Below are 23,976 nucleotides of genomic sequence, written 5' to 3'. Positions count from 1 at the left end.
TTTCCCAAGGATAGCAGGCAACTTAAGATTGTTGAGCACATTTCGTATGTGGTACAATATCAGGCTAGGTCCAGCAAACAGACTGATTTTTCTACCTGCTCACATACATAATAGAATACAAGTTCTTGCACATATTCACAATGCCATGGAAGCTTTAGTATTTCTATTTTTTTTGCTCTGTAGATTTAAGATGACCTTTAAGAAGAGTGGTATGTTCAGCATGTAGGCACTGGAATCTATAGATATACCCATCCAGCTTATTTCTGCTAATAGCTAAAATATATTGAATATGTGACATTTACACAAAGAAGTGAAATATAGAAACTTACAACTGTACTTGCTTATGTTAACTGTGGAGAGCAAGACAAGAAGAAAGAACAGGTTGAAATTATACACAGGCATACTTCTCACACATATACACACACACACACACACACGTGTGTGTGCATGAGCACACAGACACAAAGACAGCTTGCAGGACTGTGAGGTATGCCTTGCCCTACTTAGCACATTGTAAAACGTTACAAAAGCTGTGAAAGGGGTTACTGAAGGTCTTACCTGAGCCATATCAATGGTGCATTTAGAGACTGTTGAAATCCCTCCAAGTCAGCATGTAGCTCATGAGAAGCTTTCGCTAGACAAGATCCCTCATTAGCCAAAGGATCTTAAACGTTCAAATGTGTCACCATGGGACAAATGCTGACTTTACATCAGCTAAGAGTGTGGCCTGCGTGTTTTGCAATTTGATAGCGCTTCTCTTAGAACTCCCTCTTGCAAGAAAAACATTTTTTATATATGAAAATAAGTTTAAGCTGTTAAAACAGCTTTAAATCACAAAGGAGTGCTGCAGCTTTTTCTTTTACGAATGGTATTACAGAGCCGGACAATTTCTATCCTTTTTGTGCCTGTACTCAGAACAATGAGCTAGTCTCAGAAGGCTCCATGCAGATAAATGCACAAAACTTTGGGGTGAACATATCTGTCTGAATCTATAAAACCTGCAGAAGGGAACTGGAAAACTTGGATGAGACTTATCCAATTCATGCATTTATCTGATGCGTGCATGCAAGCCCCATGGCTCACAGGGATTTTAGTGGTAGCCTTGTGCTCATTCTCCATTGGCATGGAGAACTACAGTGAGAGCAGCTCTTCGTGGCATTTGCTACACTTTCAATTCCAAAGAATGGAATATAACAGGGAATCTTATTCCAGCATTTTGGCATTTCTATTTCTAGTCCGAGCCAAAAACTCCAAGTGGAAACAACTTTGCAGGCTGTGTCAGAACCTTATCCCTAATTCAGGTCTGGTTACCAAAAAGGGCCATGTATTTAGGAATGGCTTGATAAGTATAACAATCAAGCAAAAAGCCATCTCTACCCTAAAGAACAAAGGTGGCCCCTTGGCTTTTCATAAATAATGTGCAAGACAGAGGACTGGCAACAAGAGTTCCTTCCTCCCCACAGATGTACACCCCGGTTACACAACAGCTTTCCTACCCCAACAGAAGTGCATTAGATTTACAGAGGGATGGTGCTAGATACCTTTGCAGGTCTCTGGTGTCCAGTGAAATGGAGACCAGGTAATCTGGAGAACAGTGGGGGATACTAGTGTTTTGGGAGGAGAAAAACGAAGAACATAGGAATCATGGGGTGACCCCCTGATTAACAAAGCCCAAATTTGCATTCAAATTCAGCTGGGGGAGAGGAAGTATTGTTGGATCCCCATATGTTGCTAGATAATTGTGCAGCAGCAGTGGCCAGAAATGCTTCGTTCCATCTGCCTCTGTGCGACAGGGAGGGTAAGTCAGAAATTAAGCAGGCAAAGTTGAAGTCTATTTTTTAAAAGAATACATAAAACACTCTAGATCATGGCACTAAATTCTGCCCATGGCTACATGGAGAAAGCCAGTTATATCAACTAGAGCTGGTCAAACCATTTCCAACAAAACCGGTGGGTTCTTTAAAATAAAAAATGGCATTTTTTGCAAAAAAAATTAAAATAGGTTAACAGATACATATTGCAGTTCTACCATTTTTTTCATAACACTTTTTACATTAAAAAGTTATGGCTCTTGACAAACAAATGCACACGTGTATGCATGCATGTATGCAAGCACGTACAGTCCTTTTGGTTCCGATTTAAGGACGGTTTCAATGCCAATTTTAATTCAAATGCAAGACACTAAAAGGGATCTATTTTGAACTTACAAAATATTTAAAATTTCCTTTACACTTTTTTTTTTTTTTATATTCTTCTTTTACTGGATCTGCCACCAATTGATGCAAGAGGATCTTGATTAAAATGCATTCATTTTAGAGCCGTAAGAGTCTGAGTTCAATTTCTAGCCTTGCGTCTGATCTCTTGGTCCTTCAAGGGGCTCCACCTCTGCGTGCCTCAGGTCCTCTCCCTGCCAAATGGGACAAGGACGCTTCTCACTCCCCTGCGTAGATACTCTGGGGTTTACAAATGAAATGCACTATCTAGTCATTGCTATCAGTCACACCCAAGCAACTGAAAGCAAATTTGGCTCATCTCCCAAATTAGAATTTGAACATACATATGTAGCAACAAACAATCAGGCAGGGAAACCTGGTTTCATCGGAATAATGTGTAATTAAAATGTGTTCATTACTCATTCATGGAATAAAATGATGATGATTAGTTGACATACATCTAACTTTTCCTCTATGGCTGTGTTTTGTTTGTCAAGTCAACTGGTCCTCTTTCTGCGACTCAGAGGAATCTTTGATAATTCGCATGTGAAATTAAAGGCATCTTATTTATTCAGTTATTTATTATTCTCTGTAAAATGAGTTAGGAATTTGTCCCTGTGAATAATGCTAGCCATAATAGTTAATTTACTCCTATTCATTGGCAGTAATAAAAATGTACAAGGGGATGCAGAAACATTATTATTTCTTGCTTGAAGTGCAATTTCATGTGGTGAGAAAAACATGCTAATATGCTGCAAAGTGCTACAGGAATTTAGTTCTCAAAGGAATGGCGGTATTAAATGTATTCTGACAAGAAGGGGCTTCGGAAGGGAAACATTTATCTTCATAAAGTCATTAAATTTACTGAGCAGCATCGCATTCTTACTGCAATCTGCTCACTCCATTAAAGGCAGAGCTGTGGAACGATCTCAGCTGTGTTAGGCGCCTCTACATTTTTGAAAATAGTAATAACAAGGGAAAAGAGGTCGGAGGGGGGGAAAATAATATATCCTTTAAAAAAAAAAAAAACAAACCCCCGTGTTAAAAAAAGAAGAAGAAGAAGAATACAGTAAGCGTCACTCAAAAAGAATTAGGGTTTAGCTGCTCTCTGCCTCTGCAATGAAATGTATTAAATGGTAACTTTGGAAGATTGCACCTTGAAACAGTGAAATGAGGAATAATGGCTTTGAAGACATCGACAACATGCTGCTGACATGGCAGGGATTCACTCGAGATAGAGGACTGGGAAGAGCAGCTTTGTGCATCTCTACTTGTTCCATAACTACAGTATTATATTCAAATACATTCTGCCAAGATGGGAGTGGGACTGCAAGAAAAACTCCTGAAAATGGAGATGTTCTGGTCTCTTGGTTTCCACCCCCCGCCCCACATAACTGATAGTACAAGTCAGGGGGTCTGTTCTGTTTAAATTTTTATTTTGCTTTTTACATGGTAGATGGGTTGAAAGTCAAAATGCAGAAAAGCTACAGTATATTACCTGTGCCCTATTTCACAGCCGTAAATCACATGGGGCTTGCAATGAGTTCAGTGGTGGGCTCCAGAGCAGAAGTCACAACTAGCCCATATTGAGGGCAATGACCTATGGAGAGGGGCAAGAAAAGGTGGGCAGATTCCTCCCATTAATCCCTGCAGGTGGAAGAAGGAGTTCCCTTGTTACGCCCTTTCTGAGAGTGCAGTTCACCATCCCCAGCTGTCCTGTGGTCCAGTATGGACAAAACCCTAGCAGCAATGTGGCTGGGCAAAAGGTACCTCACACCTCAGAAAGTGTACGGACCGGTCTTTCCACTCCAGGGAACACGAGATGTGCAACTATGCTGGGCACAGGGATATGGCGTGTGCCCCCTCCTCTTGCACCCTGACACTCAGGCAACCTCTGACCTCCTGGCGGGCACCACGCACAGACAGAAGTCTCACTATAAATACAGATTCATACTGTTTCATACCTAAAAAAAAGCCTTCCATATTGGTATTGTCCAGCTTCAGGGCAGGGCACTGCACAGAAGTGTTAGCACAAGATAAAGAGGAGTAGGACACAGAGAATGAATTATGCTGCCTGAGGACCAACACGCTCCTGCCTAGTAGGAACAGAAATAAATAGATAAAATAGACACATGCTGGTGGCCAGTTTCTCCTCCATCACCCCTATTTCTTACCATGCACTTTTGAGTAAGGATCTAGTGTGAAAAGGAGCTTGAAACACTGCTCCACTCATCACAAAGCACAATGATCAGTGTCCCTGCCACTGAATACATGCACAGCTTCTCCTGCTTTACTGCGCCCTGCCCCACACATGGATTTGCAGCTGTCAGGATTGAGAAAGGAGTCTACATCACATGGTAAAAAGGATGGAGCTGGCAGAACCATACTCGACACAAGTGCGCCGTGTTTCCTGGGATGCTATGTTTGAAACCAAATCTACCGGTTTCTTCTCTACAAGTCAATGTCAAATGAGCTACAAAGTCCTCTGGCAAGTCCATAACCTCACGAAGTTTTTCTGACCTCTACTGCTGAGGGTCTTATTAACAAGCTCTGCAGACAGCGTTTGAGAGATCCCTCCTTTGCCAAGGAACTCCTAAAGAATCTGCGCTGTTCACAGACAGGCATTTTAGCGACTTGTTCCTGCGGTCAAGAGACACCAGTCTTGCAATATATGACCACCTGTACTGAGTTTCTCTTAAAATAAGGCAGGGAGCATGGAAGACATTGGAAGCATGACAAGTATTCCTCTTTCCTGGTGCTGCTGTTGCCTCATCCATATCTTTCCCATTTGGAAAATTAATTTAGAGCATGCTTCTGCCTCAAGCGCTCTGAAAACCTTTGAACTTTCAAAAATGCAAAGCTGCCCAACTGCTTGCTAAGAGTGCCTACAATCATCCGGGTGAAAGCATCTCTAGCTGAGAACCACAGCTATCAACCTCTTGGGCACAAAATGCCTTCTTCCCTCAGACCCACTTCAAAGAGCACCACAATTCTCAGATGCTGGTGTTCAGATGACCAGGGATCCTGGTCCTCTCTGTTTAAAAATTGAAAATTTTCTGATTTAAAAGAAAAACAAATTCACATATATATCAATAAAACATTGCATTTGGCTGGAACTGTGCCAGCCTGCAAGGGGAATCCATGGTTTCCTACATTTTTCTCTTTTCATGGTTTCCCCCTTTAAAAAGAGAAAATGCGCGTTTTAAAGGAGAAAATCCATTTTTCCACAGGAAATGGAAAACTCAGATTCCTGCAGATTACTCAAAACAGGAGATTTAAAAGACAAACAAACTGGTGACCCAAGACCTGGTGACTGATTACATCTAATGCAAGACACTGTTTCTTGCAAGAACACTTCAGCAGTGCAAAGGAGGCGATAAGAAACTTCGCCCCCTCTTCAAGCCCCCAGATCATCAGAAACCAAACATGAGATCCAAGCACCATCCACCATGGGCTACTCCTAGATCTGGTTGATCATTTCCACAGAGGAGGAGGAGCAACGTTCGTCACTGTCCTAATAATTAGAATAGAAAAGGCTAATCATTACGCTCACTTTAAATTGATTTAGATGTACCATTATACATGGCACTACTGGAATCGCCGAGAGATTTCCAGACATCCACTCATGAAGAAAGATCATCTTGTTGACTAACAAAAGCAAACCAAGAAATAATCAATACCTCCCTTCAAGCCCTGAAGGATGCGACAGTCCATCAGTTTTCAGGAAATGATCCCAGATAGTCTGCTGCATTCCCTTTCTGTGGAGGTATTGACAACCAAATGCCATCTGCACTGGGCATCTACTGATTTCTGTATCTAGTTGCTCTAAAAAATCTTTTTTGATGCCTATAAATCATAGTTGCATCCATCTCTCTGTTAGGAGCCAAGCGAATGCTCCAGATTAACACATCTCCACATCTTGAGAAAGTTTAGATTTGGGTTGGGGGTATAGGTTGCAGCCGTGTTGGTCTCAGGACATAGGCAGACAAGGTTCTTTGGGTAAATCTGATATCCTTTATTAAACTAACTCAACTAGTTGGAAAAATTCTTCTTAGCAAGCTTTTGGGTACGAAGAGGATTTGTACCTGAAAGCTTGCCAAGAAGAATTTTTCCAACTGTTTGAGTTAGTCTAATAAGAGGCACTGGATTTACCGAAAGAAACTGGTCTGGATTTGGATTGGAACTTGGGGGCTTGGTCCGACCCGAGGCGAATGCCCTGGGCAGGGCTTCTCTAGCATGCTGAAGACACATACCATTATATCACTTGCCAATACACTTGAAGTGAGTTGCAACCTTGCTATAACACAGAAGAAGGGGGGAAAAATTTACATCAGGAAACCACAGACTTCCCTAATGGGTTATAGTGCATAATTGAGTATAAAGAATAGTTATTGCTTGAACTACAGTTGAACTGAGATTTCCAGCTTCCAAGCAAATGTTCAGTGGCTGCTGCTAAGCTATAATAATAATTTCTAATTGTGTGGGTTTTAAGTGAAAACAGAAAGGAGTATTATTTGATTGGTCATTGCAAAGTGTTCTCTGCAGTGCCAGTGGGTCAACAGAACAGCCCATGGAAATCACAGGTCTTGTACCTGAACAATCCTCACAGAAGCTGGGAACTAATGAACCAACGCCATAGTAGAAGCATGCTCATTACACAATTACGGAGACAGTATTCAACACCATAAGATTGTCACACACCTTGCTAATGAACCATGTTTTACACACATTTAATTAATTAATTATGGCTGAAGTCACTCACTGCTAGCCAGCAATTGCTTTGCTAGACACAAACCTGACCATCTTACAAATATAATGCTAGAGTGCTAACAAGTTATTAAGTGAGACTGCATGTTGCCAGGAATTTTAAAGGAATCAAGTAATAAGAGATCAAATATCACAAAGAAGGGATTTTAATCCCAGCAGATAATTAATTACACCTCCTGCGTCACCACTTTTTCTATATACTTTGCATGGGAGGGGGGGAAGCTTTCTAATCGAGATAATTTGATCCTACCATAGAAAACTTTTAAAAGTGATAATAGCACCCCTTAGTACATATGTCAAGAATGATTAGTATTTGTGCTGTGGTTCTGCTTCAGGCTTGCGATCCAGAATAGCATACCCATGCATCAGAAACCCCTGCACAAACCTAAAGCAAGCAACAGCCCTTGCCCCGACCAGTTCACGCACTTCCAGTTTACAACAGAGGAGGAAGGCAGGGCAAGAGGCATGAGGAAGGGAAGGTCATGCAGCAGCTTTGTAGCAGAGCCAGTTGCCCATCTCTTTCATGGGCCACGTTCATTATGAGACATGCACCACTCTGGCAGGCTGTAGTGCCAATGGAGAAAAGGACAGTATGAAGAGCTGCCAGCACATGCTGCCAAAGGCAGGTGGAGAGGCGTCCCTTTACTGGAGCAATCCCTGGACTTTGTTACTAGCACTCGAGTCACTCCAAAAAGGATGGAGAAACAGAACCTCCTCCTCATGCCAGCAGTGCTGTTGATCCCAGAGTTTTAGTAGCCATTTAGTCATTATTGTTGTCCATAGAAGAATTTAAGCTCGCCTTCCCGCTTTTTTTTTTTTTTTTCCAAGCATACAAAATGGAAAGTTACATTCTTTCCAGCCTAAGTGATGTTGTTTCAACCTAGCTGTTTTGAATCAACCATTTGAAAATTGGGAAGTGCCAGATTTGGAATAACTCATGCAACCTTTGTTCTCCCCCTTGCGCAAATGTGTCACAGCTATGATGAGACGGGGGGGGGGGGGGGGGGGGGTTTCCCTTGAGACCCATGTCTTGGAGATGGAAGCACAAAGAAGCAGGTTGAAGTTTCCATGGGCAGCTACAAGCCTGGTGTTCCCTCACTTGATGTTGCACCCCAAGTGCCATTCTCCTAAAATAGGGCTTTTGGGGGTGTGCGTAATACAAATACCTGCAACATGATGGATACACAGGCTTATTATAGTCTCAGGTAATGCAAGATGACCATAACTCCTTACACAATCCTATAAAGTATCCAAAGAAACTGGATGAAACCATACTTATCTGTATCTGAATTAAGTTTGCACTAAATTTAAAGCTTCTTATTTCATTCGAGTACTCGTACCTGCATCTCCCTTACCCAATTTCTTCCATTACTTCCCAGTTTCTCCTACCCCTCTAAGCTTAGATTCTGTTAGCTTCCTACAGTCCATCATTAGTTAATTCCCACTGACTTTTAACATTTGTACGCTACTTAATTGGTTTGTCACACACCTATTTCCTCTTCATTCTACTTCCAATTTTATTTTCCTACATTTTGACCTCCTTCCTCCAATTTATTTTCCTCCTACCTAAACTATGATTTTTATTGATGCTGAATGCAGCCCTAAGGCCAAAAATAATAGTCATCCAAAAACCAAGTGACCGCATTCCTTCAGTTTTTAACAGTTTCATTTCAGAGGAAAGCATTTCTATTTGGCTAAATTTCCTTTTCTGTATTTCTAGCTACTGAAGAAGCTGCACATACAATAAATATTTAATAGGAAATCCCCTCCAGCTGAATTCAGGCCCCATAGCATCTCATTACCGTGTCTTGGAATAGCATCCTTATTGTCACTTGCTTAATTATGCTAAGAAAGAGTTGAATTGTGTGGCTGTTGGGATCCGAAAGTGATTAAATTCACTTGGCAAGATTTTGGATATCTCATTATGATCCTCATTTAGCACTTCTAATGGAGTTAATTTTTTTTAACAATACTGATTTGGGAAAACTTGCTCAGTGTTGCAAACATTGTCCTAACTTTGAGAACTTTCTGCCATGCAAGGAAAATACAGCAAAGTTTAAAAGGCATTTCACCCACTAGCATGCCAGCTCTCTTTTTTGATCCACAGTTACCACTTAGAGAAAATAAAACTGAAACTCCTTGGTATGTATGCATCATTTCTAATGGATTTTGGATGCACCCTGTGCACTAACACTTGCTGCATACACCTTTCAGTGCTAATGATCACAAATGACAGCTGGTTCCTAAGCAATCTTCATGACAATTGTTCTCCCACTGTTTTTGAGAGTTTGTTCCTGACACTTCAGGTGGAAGCAATGGGAAGCTAAAATGCTGTATTTTCTTGGATGGTCTGTACAGGATCCACTTTGTAGGGATGAAATTTGTGTCCTGTGCAATAAACCCGCACCAGGTCTGTGCACCACCTGAGTCCAAATTAAGACTTCAGATGAGAAATCAGGCACGCAGCTGCACAGGGAGTTAATTCCACCCTCCACGATCAGATGCAGAGATCAGATCCATTAAAAACACTGCACAGGATGCTGCCAGCACTCACGCACAGCTCTCGACTTAGTATAGCGAAAGCATCACAACAGCACAGTACAACAGACTCTCATGGGAAGTCCGCATGGCAGTCACAGAGACAACATGCTGTTCATACACTTTGATTTGGCCAAAAAAAAAAACCCCAAAGCCACAAACCTACACACTCCAACAGTATAATCCAATCTGCTGGCTTCTTTGGAATAAGGTACACACAAAAAAACAAAAAAAACAAAAAATCTCTTCTCATTGAATTGACAGGGATAGTCCTAACTCAGTGCGGGGGTGGGGGTGGAAATAATGATCAAATAGGTCTCCCTCACACACTTAGATATGAAAAATATATCCACAGTCTCAAATATGTTCACTAAAAAATGATAATTTTAAATGGCAGGAATAAGGAATGCACTTCCCAGGTGTTCACTTACTAAAAGACCCCAGAAACAGTTCCCTATTAAACAGCCTTAGCTGCCTTTATTACCAGCCAAACCACTAAGCTGCCTCCGCTTTGACTCTCAGAAATTTACCCTAAAAGGTAGGCATCTAGACAAACACTGGAGCAGTGCTGCTGTAATAGCAGTACTTCACAAGCATGAGATCCTCTCAAGGCAGGTAAATAAAATATTATACATGCAGACAACTGCAGTGGAAAGAGGCTAAATGGAAAGATATCAGCAGGCCCTGAATCAGAAATCAGGAACTGCAGACTTAAAAGCCAACACGCCTTCCTGTGAACCGCACCGTTTCTTCTGAAAGAGAATCTGTGTCTGATTACATGAACCAACACCTATAGCTCTGCTATTATAATTTGCATCCTGGTAGCATTTACAAGCCCCAAGCGTGAAGCAAAACCTCATTGCACCATGTGCTGGACAAAGAGAACAAAAAGAGAGTTCTTCCCCTCAAAAGGTCAATCCTCTAAATTACAAAAATCTTCGCTAACTAACTTCACACTTCTCCTATCGACCTTAATGGTAGAACCTCTAGGTATTTCTGTAGATGCAGAATCTGGGACTAAATCCCCAACCAGAAAAGCATATAACACTATAATACACTTTGCCTTCAAGTTACACCCAAATATTCACATTAAGAAGAGTCACTCTTATCTTTCCAGAAGTCAGATATCTTTTTTTACCTTCCTGTTCCTCCAGTGAGGTTTCCTTCCCTTGGAGGACTGCTGAAGTAGACATTCTTTTTCCATGTTAAAAAAACCCCCAACCCTGGGCTAAGTCCTTAGCAGGTGTAGATTGATGAAGCCCTAGTGAAGGCAGTGGAATTATGCCAATTTGCAACAGCTGAAGGTCTGGCACATTTTCTTAGAGCAATGTGATTACCATGCAAAGATTTTCCCTCGATGGTGTGTCAGGGCCAAAGGTATCCTTAGATATTGTGAGAGCTCTAGATCCTGATTATATTTAGCATTTATACCTAGCCTTCCAAACTGTTTGCAAATTCAAATCCCCCCTCTCCTGTATGATTTCTTTAAAGTTTATTCATACAAAACCAAAATGGCATGGTAAAACTAAAAGCCTCCAAGCCGCTACCCAACCCAAGATTTGTGGTTCTCTCGAGTGTAGTTTTTTAGTGTCTCTGTTCAAGCTGGTATAGGAGATTGACTTTTAAGGTTGATGGTATTGATCCTATTCACAGCCCTATCCTCATTTATCATGATTCTTTAATCAATAGTCTAGCTACTTAAGATACTGGGAGTTTGGGTCCTTATTTATCTAGATGACATTTTGATAGTGCCTATCTCCTCAGAGGCTCCTGTCTTTTAGGTCAGCACTTCATTTCACCCAGTCTCTCCCCACGGTGCGGTAGCAATGGAAAGAAATTAGTGTCACTCCTCCAAGGGTATGTTTGGTCTCTCAGATTTTCGTGTGCTCTGTATCAGAGGGTGAGATCAGGGCTCAGGCTCCTCAGTGCTTTTTGTCATCATCATCAGCACTCCTCCTCCTCAGCTGGTGAAAATCAGCATGGTTTCATTGGAGCCATGACAATTATCAGCACCTGAGGATCTAGTCTCAGCTCCCTCTCCATTTCATTGGGTCATCTCTGCCTTTTGCAACTGCCCAGATCCACTCAGAGGTGATCCTGAGGTTACCAGCCCCCTACACCCCTTCTCCTGACCTTTTCTGCCCTAAGAAGCAAAAGCAGCATTACAAGGTAGAGGGCATCCTCTCTTCAGCAAGAGGCCAAAACTTTCCCAAGTTAGGCAGCTTGCCCAGGGCATGCCATTCTCTGCATGGCTTTTGAATAAATGTTCTTGAGTCCTCACACTCCCTCATCAAAATATTTTCAGGCAACCAGACTACTGGAAATCCACAGGTAGGTATTTAAGCACGAATTTCTCCATCCAATGGTTCATTTTAAATAATAATTCTTGTTCACTTTAGCCCTCCATTTTAGGAAAAGGAAACCTCTAGCTGATATTTGGCTCTGTTTGTGAAATGCTCGTGTGACAGCCGACAGGTAGTAGGAGACGGCTGCATCCCAGGGTAAATGCGAATGGAGGTTAGAGCGAGGCACGCATGATGGGAAGTCTTGAACTAGACGGGTTTAGTTCAGCGTCCTGTGGCTGTAAACGGCAGCAGAATCTGGCCTGAAGGTTAGCATCAGACAGAAAGAGCCCTTCATCATCAACGCTTTGCCTCTGCCTTCCCTAATGCTGCCTAAGCAGTTCTCCCTGATTGATCTCATGTACTGCTCTGTCAGCAATGCCTGGTCCAAAGCTTTTCTTGAGGTCAGAGAGAAATAGGGCAGCCTCTACAAAGGACCCACAGCCCTTCAAGTCCTAAATAACCCTTGAGAGTTGCAGATTTTTTTTTCCCCGAGACAGAGGGCTAAATTATGGCTCGTTGAACTCAATGCAGTTGAATGCAGAGCGTAGAGAGAGCTCAGCGCTGGGCTCAGTCCTATGGTTTACAGTCAACTCTTTCTATGTGAAGTATATATAATTCTGGACATTTCCTTTGAACGAAGGAGCTGCCTAGTGTGGCTTTTAGGAATAATTATAATGTACAGGTTTCTTTTTGTTAAAGAAAGGATCGTCTATATATCCAGTCACAGCACCAAAGTCTACTTAGTGTTAGACCGACGTAAATTTGAAATATCCCGTCTGATGCTGTCAAAGCCAATGGAGTTATTCAAGATTTACTTTGGTGTCGCAAGAGAAGAATTTGACTCTCTGTTTGCAGCTCCCCACAAATTCCCAGACTACAGTTCAACACAAGCAGCAAAGCCTATGATTTCTTTAGCCCTCCAGCAGGCAAGTTGTGGGCTGTGCTTCGTGTGCAAACAATGATCCTGGAGAGTCATTTGGACATGTATTAAACTGCACCAAGTAGAACTGAAGCTGCATGAGGTGGTATGTGCAATCTAAAATGAGGGCTGGGAAAACGCACCTGTTTGTGCCTGGAGAAGACTAGGGTTTGAAGCATCTATGAAATCCTAACCGTTCCCACCAAGCCACCAGTTTTTCTACACCACATCAAAATGTCTATGTGGTGCTAGTCTGCCACGTTGCTCTCCTGCCTCTGCAGTTGCTGTTTTCTGCATCTTGGGTTGCTCACTCAGTCCCCCCAGTAGCTTATGTCGCACCATTCCCCTTTCCCACTCTCAACAATTAGGGCATCTCCAGCTCACTAAATAGAGCAACATTAGCAGAGCATGGGCATGGGTAGGAGGAAATGGGGCCCATCAACCTGCATTCATCCCTAGAGCAATTTTTTTTAACTTGGCATTTTCTCCATTGCCCTACAGAAATGAGCAAATGAATCTGTTCCTAATATCCATCCTCCCTATAAAATTATCCTCCAGCCCACTGCAATCCTCTATGGGTGAAATTTATCTCTATGCATAGGCCAGGTCTAAGCATACAAACCCCTCAAGTCCACCCTCAAAGTAGGCTTAATTGTGCTTTCCATGGGCCATAGGCCCTGTACTGGCCCTCAAGAAAGAAGATGGGATTTTACCCTGTCTGCTTTTCCATGCAAAGTTCTTCCAGAAACCAGGGTTAAAAACAAAGCTGCTCCCTGCCACATTAAAAAGTGTCTTGCTGTAGCTTAGATCTTGGAGGCGGCATACGTGATGCAGTGTGACAGTTGCTTTCGTAACTGCTTTGTATTGTAGGAGTCAAGTGGTGCATCTTCAACACGCGTGGGAAAGGATTTACACGTTCCTTTTTTTGTTGTTGTCATTTTTAATACACACATGCACACACACACGCACATCTACAATACAGCTGTGTTCAAATTTAGCCATATCTTTGTTCACCAAAGTCATCTCCCTTTGGCATGGCAGCATCCTACAGGCACGCAGCTTAGAGCAGAAAAAGCTTATTAAATGATGAAGATGTGCTGTTTACAAAAATTAAGATGTGCACCATGTGTTTTGGGAGGAATTAAATTTTTTCAAGAGCCACATTGAAGTATGCTGAATAATTTTAAAATACTAAATCAAGGCCTTAATTACTATGTCTCTAATCTCATACAGTCATACTTCACTTTGAGGCAATTTGTGATTAAATAATAATACTTTAAGGCAAATAACAACACTTGGCACTTTTATAGTGCCTTTTGCCTAATTAGTTTGGGATTAGTTGGTTAACATTGGGTATGGAGCTTTGAAGATATAAAGTGCTATACAAGTGTTAAGTATCATCATTACCAAAGGATCTCAAAGCACATTACTATTAGTCAATTAAGCCTCACAGCAGTGTTATGCAGGTAAATATTATTATATCTCTTTGTATACGAGTGAGCTCAGAAAAGCTAAGGTCAACACGTCCTAAGTGGTGCCTGGATTCTGCAAAAATTTATGTACACACCCCACGTTGGTACTACTTTGGCCAAACCCATTGGCTAGTCACCACTGTAAGGTATGTGGTGAGCATTTGCTACGCCAATCCATGGATCCCTAAAATTGGAGGTTTATATCCAGAGTGGCTGGAATCACAGTGGAGACTAAATGAGTGGCCTGCAACAGGAGCTGATGGTGCTCAGCATTTTGGAGAATCACATCATCGTTTAGCAGACCAGGTGTGGATGTTGGGACCCCACCACAGTTACCCCAGTTAGAAAAGAAGCACCTAAATTATTTGGCCACATGCTTGCAGAGTGACATTGCAGAGGAGTGAAAAGCAAACATCCTGTCTTCTTAACCCAATGGCTGTCCTGGCAAAGATGGGCACAGAACATACTGAGACTTGATGTTCTCACTGCCACGGAGCATGCCCACCCAGCTTGCTCTTCCACAGTGCTCCCAGGAGCACCGCCGTTCAACCTGCTCAGTTCCACAAATTGAGATGAGCCTAGACCAGGGGCAGGCAAAATGGTAGATCCAGCTGGTGGAGACCCCAGGAGCAGTAGAGCTGTGACAGTGCGGGGCCACGATTTCATGGAGACCAGCCCAAGTAGTGCTGGCGGGGTGTGCGGCTGGGCAGGGAGCTGCTCCGGGGCCAGGGACAGGATTTTTGTGGTGGTGACAGCGTGGTCCAGAACCGGGGCAGAGCCTCAATCCACTGCCCGCACACCCTGCCAAGGCAGAGCCGCAATCTGCTGCCTGCATGCCTGTCACAGGCCAGCTGGGCACTGTGAGTGTATCAATTTTATCACAGGCCAACTGGGCAGTTTGATTCAGTTTCGGATCAAGGAGGCAAAAGTTGGGAGAGGAATAAAGGCAAATTTATTATAGCTTACACACACACAGCAGTTAACAGAAAGATAAATGCGATAAGCAGATAAGGCAGTATAAAAGAGTTAATAGTAAAATAATAACAACAGATAATAATAACAGATAGATAGATAGATCAATCTGTCACAGGCCAACTGGGCACTGTGAGGGTATTAGCCACACTGGGCTGTTCAAAACAACAAATAGAGAGACATGGGTTGGCAACTTATCGATAGTCCCTCAATGCCAGGTGTGCGCCAAGTGATTCCAGCAAAGTCAGGCATCTCTGACGATCAACGCTGTCAGAGGGATTACCGGGGAAGGTCCCTTGCTCAGGATCCGATCCGATCCTCCCTCACACCGGGAGTCTGGGGTCCGGGCGTGGGACAGAAATAACTGTTCTGTTCCCTCCTTCCTGCTGGTCATCTGATGCATGTGTTTTTTATACCTAGTCTTATGTTAATCTGTTGGCCTCAGGGCCACTCACAATATTGCCCTATAGCTGTTACCCTATGGGATTGAAAGGTGTTAAAATTATCATAAAAGGTTACTACCCAGACTCAGGTTTATCCAATAAGCAAATTATGATGCAGCACCTTTAGGTTTGAAGTTGACATCGCTCCGCCTAAATCCCAACCCCTTTTAGGCTTCAGTTGAATATGCTTTCTTGGGATACGCTTTCCTGGAATGTGGTTGGGTGTGCCTAGCAGTTAGATCCAGGTTTTATCGCTAAGGCTGAACCCTGAGCAAAAAAATGTTAGGCCAGCTAATCTCACAGCTACAGCTTTGCCTCTGGGGCCCAGTCAGTTCCATGAACAGTTAATTTATCAGTTTGGTTAAACTTATGACAGACAAGTTACATTTGCACTTTACAAACTTACAAGCTTATATTAACTAATATTACCTATTTAGGCAAAATACCAAATGCCTCCAAGAAGCACATATTATTGCTTATTAATCCCTCTGGTTCTGGCTATCACACATGCCCCTGCCCCAGGCGTGCGGGCAGCGGATCGTAGCTCTGCCCCAGCTCCAGCCCACACTACCACCACTGCAAGATCCCTACCCCAGGCCCGGGGCAGCTCCTTGCCCAGCTGCGTGCCCTGCCAGCGCTGCTTGAGCTGGTCTCCATGGAAATGCTGGCCCCACACTGTCACAGCCCTGCCGCTCCTGGGGTCTCCATGGAAACCAGCCACAGCGACACGGGCAGGGGCTGCTGGGAGATGGAGTCCACCGTGGGTCCAATCTGGCCCATAGGCCGGACTTTGCCCACCACTAGCCTAGACCATGACTGTGGACTCAGGTGAGCAAGGTATGGGCTGGCCCCATCCAACCCAAGCCCCAGTGTTGCAGACAAGCCCACAAAACCCCATTTTCTTTTCGGTTTTTTATGAGGTTGTTCCCTACAGACAAATACAGAGAAACAGGCAAACTAGATATAAGCAGCTGTTACTAAAGCAAAGAAAGGAAACTTCTCCCCCTCTTAGCTCTTCCATTATGAAAACATAAATCAGAAAGAAGCAGCTACGGCATCTTCATTCTATTTATAATTAATATTGTACCTGAAGCAGTCACCTGCAGAAGTGAGAAGTATGAAAGGATTTCAACTTACTTTGATAATTAAGGGTATTTAGTGTCCTTTAAACATAAAGTTTAAAAAAGAGGAAATCCACAATCTGCCTGAATGTTCTTAGTTCAACAAAGTCTTTGAGTTGACAGCTAATAATTAATTAACAATGAATGGTGTCTTTCAGCCTGTCATAGTGATTGGCACTATCATCTTCTGAAAAGTGAAAGATTTGTTAATGTGGCAGACTACAGTCTGGGAAACATTAAAGCTTCACAATTCCCATTGCTTTCAGCTAAATGTTTGACATGACAGGTTAGATCACTTAAAAAGAAGAGGAGGTGAAGAGAACAGCAGCAACCTCTGCTGGCAAATGCATTGCTTCCCACCAGAACCAGTTATTTAACAAAAGGAAGATAGAAGATGTTAGGATCAATACAGTTGACTCGCTTCTCCTACCAGTCGTCCATGGGCACAGCTACGTGGACTTAAATGGAGTGACTCCCAATGTCCATTGGCAAAATCACACCCCAAACATAGAAGTGATATTCACAAACTGAGAACTGGGAGGAAGTGAAATGGTACTGGGTGATCTTTTCTCAGCTCATTGTGGCATCGTGCTAAGCATGCAGTGGCATGGTGGTGCCTACACTACTCATGGCACAGCTGCAGGGTAGGTCACATCAGAAGGAAGGCATCCAGCTCCTCTCTCTGGGCCTTTCCCCTACATGTTGCTGTCACCACACTCCTGTTCATCAGTGGTTCTCTCTGATTTCAGCTCACAGCTCTTGTTTTTTCTCTTCTTGTCTTCATTAGCTGTTTCCCCTGCCCTCAGTGGCTTCAGCTTCCATGTCGATGACCCATCGGACCCTTTCGTTGCACAGTTCCTCTACCTCACATCTTCATTTGACCGGCAGCCCTGGTTCTAGTCAGCAGCGGGGCCTTTTATTCATCGCGGTCTTCATCCTGTACTGCTTTGTCTGGGATCTCTCTGGCGCTGAGCTCCCCCAATCTGATCATCACCTGTTCCCTTTCAGAATCACCCATCCTCCAGCCCAGGGTCATGTGGTCTTTCAAGTTATATTATGACTTTGAGTACGTTGGTACGCGTGACTTCCTGGCTGCTCTCTGCCCTTTCCCCTTTTTCTTCCATCCATATAGTTCTTAACCATCCTCCATCCTCAATTTTTTTCCCTCTCTCTCACTACAAGATCTACCCAACTGGCCCTCAGCCCATGGTCACCTTCATGTCCAAAGCCTCTGCTCATACCCTTTCACAGGACCATCTCTGGCCGATATCTTTCTTGGGACCACACTGACTTTCTCCCATTTAAGTCCAGTCAGTCATCTCATGAGATAAATGTCTCTATTTCAACTGAACTGAATTGAATCTCACCTCTGCAGTCCCAGCCAGTTTTTCAACACCTTTGACTCAAACCTTCTCCTCTTCCTTCCCCCACTTCTCTCTTCACATAGGATCCCTCCAATTTCTTTCCCATCTCTGTCTGTTTTACCTTCCTCCCAAGCCTTCCCCTCCTACAATTCTTTCCTCCTTTCCCCTGGAATGGACATAGGAGTTTCTCTGTCCTTCTCCAACCCTTCCACCTCCCCCAGTAGCCCCATCCCATCCCCCTGTTGTCTGCTTTTATCCTCCTCAGGCTCTCACTCCTCTCTGACTCTTCCCCCTCACAATCCCAGCCTCCTCTAGTCTCCCCACTCCTAAAAAAGCCACCATTGCCTATCCCGCCCGCCCACCTCCCCGTAAGTGCCCACCTCCAAGCCACATGTAAATCTTGTGGGTTCTTTCTGAATAACGTGTCTAAGATATAGTTTTTCTTATTCATCCACACAGCTAAAATCCCTGTCATCTCACATCTGGACATCCTTCTGTCTTGTCTTAACAAGTGCTACCTTGACTCACACATACCCCTTCAAAATGCTGTTGCATAATGCTAGCTCATCTCCCTGATCCCATCACCTATCTCTATACAGCTCTCCCCCTTCTCTACTACAGAAACATAAACTACTCTTCTTCACATTCAGCACCTTCATGGCCTACCCACCCTACCTACCATCTCTCTTTCATCTTCAAGTCATCTATCCCTGCCTTGCTTGGCCCACTGCACCAGCCTCCATCACCTAGAGATTACATTTGAAACAAGTATCCTGGTGTCTTCCCTTGGGCTGCTCCTCAAGCTTGTTAGGAGTTCACAGTATCATAGTATCATAGTGCTTAGGGTTGGAAGGGACCTAAACAGATCATCAGGTCCAACCCCCTGCCCCGGGCAGGAAGGTTTCTTGTAAAGACAAGCAGAATTGATTGGTTCTGTGCCCCCATGGGACACATCAAAGCCAGCCCATGCCAGCCAATCACCCTGACCTGTGCCCACCGAGCAAACTGGGATGTCTGTTTTGGGACCCGTGGCTGGGTGCCCTCCACAGTGCTGTCTGTCTGCAGCAAAAGCAGCTGGCCTGCGAACACTTGTCCACTGCTCAACCGGTAGGGTTTCCAGCTTCTCAAACTAAACTGCTAACCTTCCCCTGGTTCATTTGAATGCTTGCACACACTCTTAGATTATAAGTCCTTTGGGCAAGGCATTGTCTTTGGTGTGTACAGGACTAGTCCAGACCTAAGGCTCCCGGGCACTATGGTTATATAACACCTTGGAACAAGCATAGATGAAGTATGTAAAGTCCATGTCGCTAAGAAGTCCTCCTGCTCTGTGATTAAACTGGCTGCGGGGTCAGACCCGGAGAGTACTAATAGATGGATTTGTGTCGGCCTGGTGGATGGTAGCCAGTGGGGTCCCCCAGGGTTTGGTACTTGGACCAGTGCTTTTCAACATCTTCATCAACGATCTGGATGCAGGAGTGAAAAGCACACTGGCAAAGTTGGCCAATGACACTAAGCTGTAGGGAAGAGCAGCCATGTATCAAGGTAGGCTGATGATCCAGGCAGACCTAGACAGATTAGTTAGATGGGCAGACCCGAAAGAAGATGCTGTTCAACACTGAGAAGTGTAAAGTGCTCCGTCTGGGGAGGAAAAATCTGCAACGAACTTACCGGCTTGGTGGTGCTACGCTGCCTAGCACCACTTCCAAAAGGGACTTGGGGGTCATAATTGACCATAAAATGAATATGAGCCACCAGTGTGATACCACAGTTAGCAGAGCAAACAATACTCTGGCATGCATCAACTGATGCATCTCAAGCAAAACTAAGGAAGAGATTCTCCCGCTCTACTCAGCATTGGTGAGGCCGCAGCTGGAGGACTGCATCCAGTTCTGGGCACTGCACTTCAAGAAGGATGTGGAGAAGCTTGAGAGAGTCCAAGGAAGATCCACTCATATGATAAGAGGCCTGAAGAGCAAGCCATATGAGGAAAGGCTGACAGATACGGGACTGTTCAGCCTAGAAAAGAGAAGACTTCAGGGGGATTTGGTGGCAGCTTACAAATATATCAGGGGTGAGCGTCAGGGGCTAAGTGAACAACTATTCACCAAAGTGACCCAAGGGAAAACCAAGAGCAATAGTCATAAGATCCTAGAAGAAGGTTTCAGACTGGATATAAGGAAAAACTTCTTCATGGTTCGTGTGACCAGACTCTGGAACAGACTCCCAGCGAAGATGCTGCAGGCACCAACCCTGCAGGTCTTCAGAAGGAGACTGGACGCACACCTTGCCGGGGTGATTTGACCCCCGCAGTCTTTCCTGCCCAGAGCATGGGGGGCTGGAGCCAATGATCTCCCAGGGTCCCTTCCAGCCCTAAACTTCTGTGACTCTGTAAACTTCACTCAAAAAGACATTGCTTTGGATGGCTTAAGACTCACTGGCTTAAGACAATCACAGTGATGGAAGGATTTCAGACTGTGACTTACAGGTGCACGTGGTCTAGCATCTAGGCTTTTGTGGGACTCATATAAGTAAAGACTGCTGAATAAAGGACATAATTAACATATTTTACACAAGACAATGAGATGATAACAATTATTCGCTACAACTTTTTTCCCCCCATCCAATCCCCAGCCTTCATGCCAGCCTACGCTGCAGATAAATATTTTATTCTATAGAGCCAGAATGTTCATTATGTAAGTGACAAAAAGAATGCATCAACTGCCATCGCACAGATACTAATGTACCTGGTTAATGTAGTTATAATATGCCATTGCAAAACATCTTGCCAGCATTTTGTAATTAGAACAGAAAAGCTATTGCAGCAGCAAAGACAACGCACTGAGTAGAGACAAATCTCTCATGTAAGATAATATTTCAAAGCAAGTATAGACATTCGGGCAGTAAGTAAAGTCTTGATAACCTTGCCCAAAGTGGCTCAATACCCTTAAATGCTCTCTTTGGTGCAATAAAGTGCCCTCTTTCACTCTAAAATAGCACTATTCAGATGTTTATAAGTGACACTGGCCAATCTGAAGGGCTACATCATTTGTCAAGGGATAGAAAACAAAAAAAGAAAAACATCTCTCTCCATAGGGTCAACAGGATAGTACTTATTTCTTTGAAACAAAGAGTCTTCTAAACAGCTGAGAGATTTGTCAAACCAGGACATCATGCGATATATTAAACAACCAGAATGGGAGAACTTATTATTAGACATTAAAACACAAAGCTGTAAGTCTACAAATAAGAAGGCGACTGTGTACTTGACTTGGTAAATTCTCAGTTAATGAGAAATCAAACATGAAAGACAAATATTTAATCTGGAGTAAATTTAGTCATTTAAATCATGACCATTCGCAATGCTGTTGACTTACACTTCCTAATACACAGCAAAAGGGCAGCTCCTGGGATATAAAAAATTGCCTGGTTAATGCTCAGAAATATGTCATGGTTATTTAAACACGAATCCTCAGAAGAACAGAAGGAATTTTTGGAATTTTTGGAAGGACTTTATATTAACTAAGGGCAGGATTACTTGTTTCCAATCTAGCCCATAACAGGCAGCCCAGTGTTAAGCAGACTTGAAAGAAAATGCAAAAAGGACCAAAGCAAGGACCAAACCCAGGCCTCCCTTCTCTCAGATGAGTGCCCTAATTGCAGGGTTAGAAACATGCCCTGTCACCCTCCATCTCCCTGGCTGTGTCTACACAAGCAGCCGACTGCGCAGTTGTTATTGTGCGTCATTTAGTACTTGCTTAAGCAAGTCCGAAATGATTGCACACTGACTGGTGTTACTCGACAGTCCCATCACTGCACGGTGATTTTTAGTTGTTACGGCATTGTGGTTCGTGGCCGGCAACGCTATGTACCCATAGCAACAAGCTACTGCACCGTAGCTCATTGCTCCGGTGATGTAGCATCTCATGCAGATGTGCCCCCATCCCTTGAATTTTGAGTTCTTGTTTGCAAGGAGCCACTTCAACAGCAAGGGTGGACAGTAACATGGCCTCTATTCCAAGACAGGCTCCAACCAGGGCACTTTCCCAAGAGGTGGGAGATGTGGGTTTTACCCTCTCCTCCCCACTTCTGTCCCCCAAAACTGCAGAGAGCAAGAAACACCAGTTTTTTTCACATCCTGAGTGATCTATAACCCCTGAGCTACTGTACAAAACATGGGCACCTCCCTAGATAGCTCAATACCCAATCATTTGATCCCTCTCCATCTGATTAGCAGTTCTTGTGGGCAGCTGACACAGCTGTCCCCTCATCAGGCTGCCTGTTGTGAATCCCACTCTGAGGCTCTTAACTCTGTCCAGTTAGATCCTCAGCCTAACTCGAGGTGGTAGCTTCTGGGAGCAAGGTGCTGAAAATGATGCGATGTCTGTTGGACAATCTAGCCTTTGGTCTTTGTATCTACCATAGGACAAGGATCTCCTGAGTCCTCAAGTCTATGAAGCCCCAGAAAAAAAAAAGCAGGTGCCTATGTCACAGATGGGAAACAATAATTTGCATCAGCAAATATTGCTGAAATACTTTCTTTAAAAAAATTGCCTTTTTAACTTATAATATATAAGGCTTTGCCAGGGTAGAACCTCCCTGAGTTCCCAAAATATCCAAAACATTGTGTAGACAGGAGAGAGTGGGACATATTCATCTCACGGGGAGGAAACATATGGATTTCATGCCATCTTACCATCGTTGTCCTATCAGTGTTCACCCCATCCGAAGAAACCTTGATACAGAGAAATGTCACAGGGTCAAGTCTTGTCTTGGAACCAAACAAACCCAAGAGGTAAAAAGCATGCCAAATGTATTTATCTTTTGTATTGTTATGGGCTTTGATTTATACACGTTCCTTTGATCCAGTGTTAAAGCAACTCATCACGGAACTAAAGAACTCCAGACCTGGTCATGATCTGCAATAACTGTTCAATGTGTACTCAGAAACAAAGCTCTTTCTTCTTCCTTCTCATATGCATATGTGGCTTCACTTGGCGCTCCCGTGTTGTTCCCTCTCCTCCAGTACAACTTGCTGTATATCAGTTACTGCGATCAATGTTGGTGCTAGAGGATAAAACAAAGAAAAGAAAACCAGCCCCAAAACTCTAGGAGGGCTGGCTGGCGCTGTGAGCACATATTGAATAACAGTAGCAATATACTGGTATTTATTGTAACCTGCCAGTGGCTAGAACAGCTGAACAGTCCCTGCTATACGTGTATTTTTAATGTTTTATGACTTGAAGAACGAGGCTGAGGAGACTATGCAGAGGATTCCACAAGGAAAATGCAACACAGGGGCCTCCAACAAAGCATTAGGATGTGGCCGTTGGAGATATCTCCCTGCTGGGACCCCCTCCACGCTAGGTGCTTTAAACATTTCAACTGCTCTTCCCATGAGGAAGCCACTTGTTTTCTTTGCAGTTATTTTTTTTTAATCTAACATGTAAGTGTCTCCATAGCAGCCAAAAGTTAATCTTTAATTGATGAATGCAAAAGCTTAGACAAACCACAAATGCACTATTCAGCATGTCAGCTTACTAAGGAAGTTGTGGTTCTATCAGCTTTCCACACCACATGCAGCTGCAACATTGGCTTATATTACTAATCACTTGCAGTATTTGTGTCTTGGGTTGTAACAGATGGTGTTTGTGAGGCATGCAAGCGCTTCAGATAGCCAAACAGTACAGCAGCTGAGATAAGAAAAAAAAAATCACTCAAAACAAAATACCCATCCTTACCACATAGGTTAAACTAAGCCCGTTGGGGGACGGGGGGACTACCGCCACTGCTGGCCCGCTGAGGAATCCTTGCAAAGCACG

General features: G+C 43.6%; 1 long non-coding RNA gene across 1 annotated transcript in view; it reads right to left on the bottom strand.

Moving 5' to 3' along the window:
* Positions 1–10,688, bottom strand: part of LOC102373225 — a 49,070-nt gene extending 38,382 nt beyond the window's left edge. Inside the window, exon 1 of the long non-coding RNA XR_323949.2 lies at positions 10,657–10,688. This is a non-coding gene — a long non-coding RNA (uncharacterized LOC102373225). The remainder of the gene's footprint in view (positions 1–10,656) is intronic.
* Positions 10,689–23,976: the final 13,288 nt, after the last annotated feature.

This window comes from Alligator sinensis, unplaced genomic scaffold, assembly GCF_000455745.1.
Source record: "Alligator sinensis unplaced genomic scaffold, ASM45574v1 scaffold207_1, whole genome shotgun sequence".
Classification (NCBI taxonomy): Eukaryota; Metazoa; Chordata; order Crocodylia; family Alligatoridae; genus Alligator; species Alligator sinensis.
Note: the sequence above shows the minus strand (reverse complement) of the source record. Positions and strands in the feature narration are given on the sequence as shown.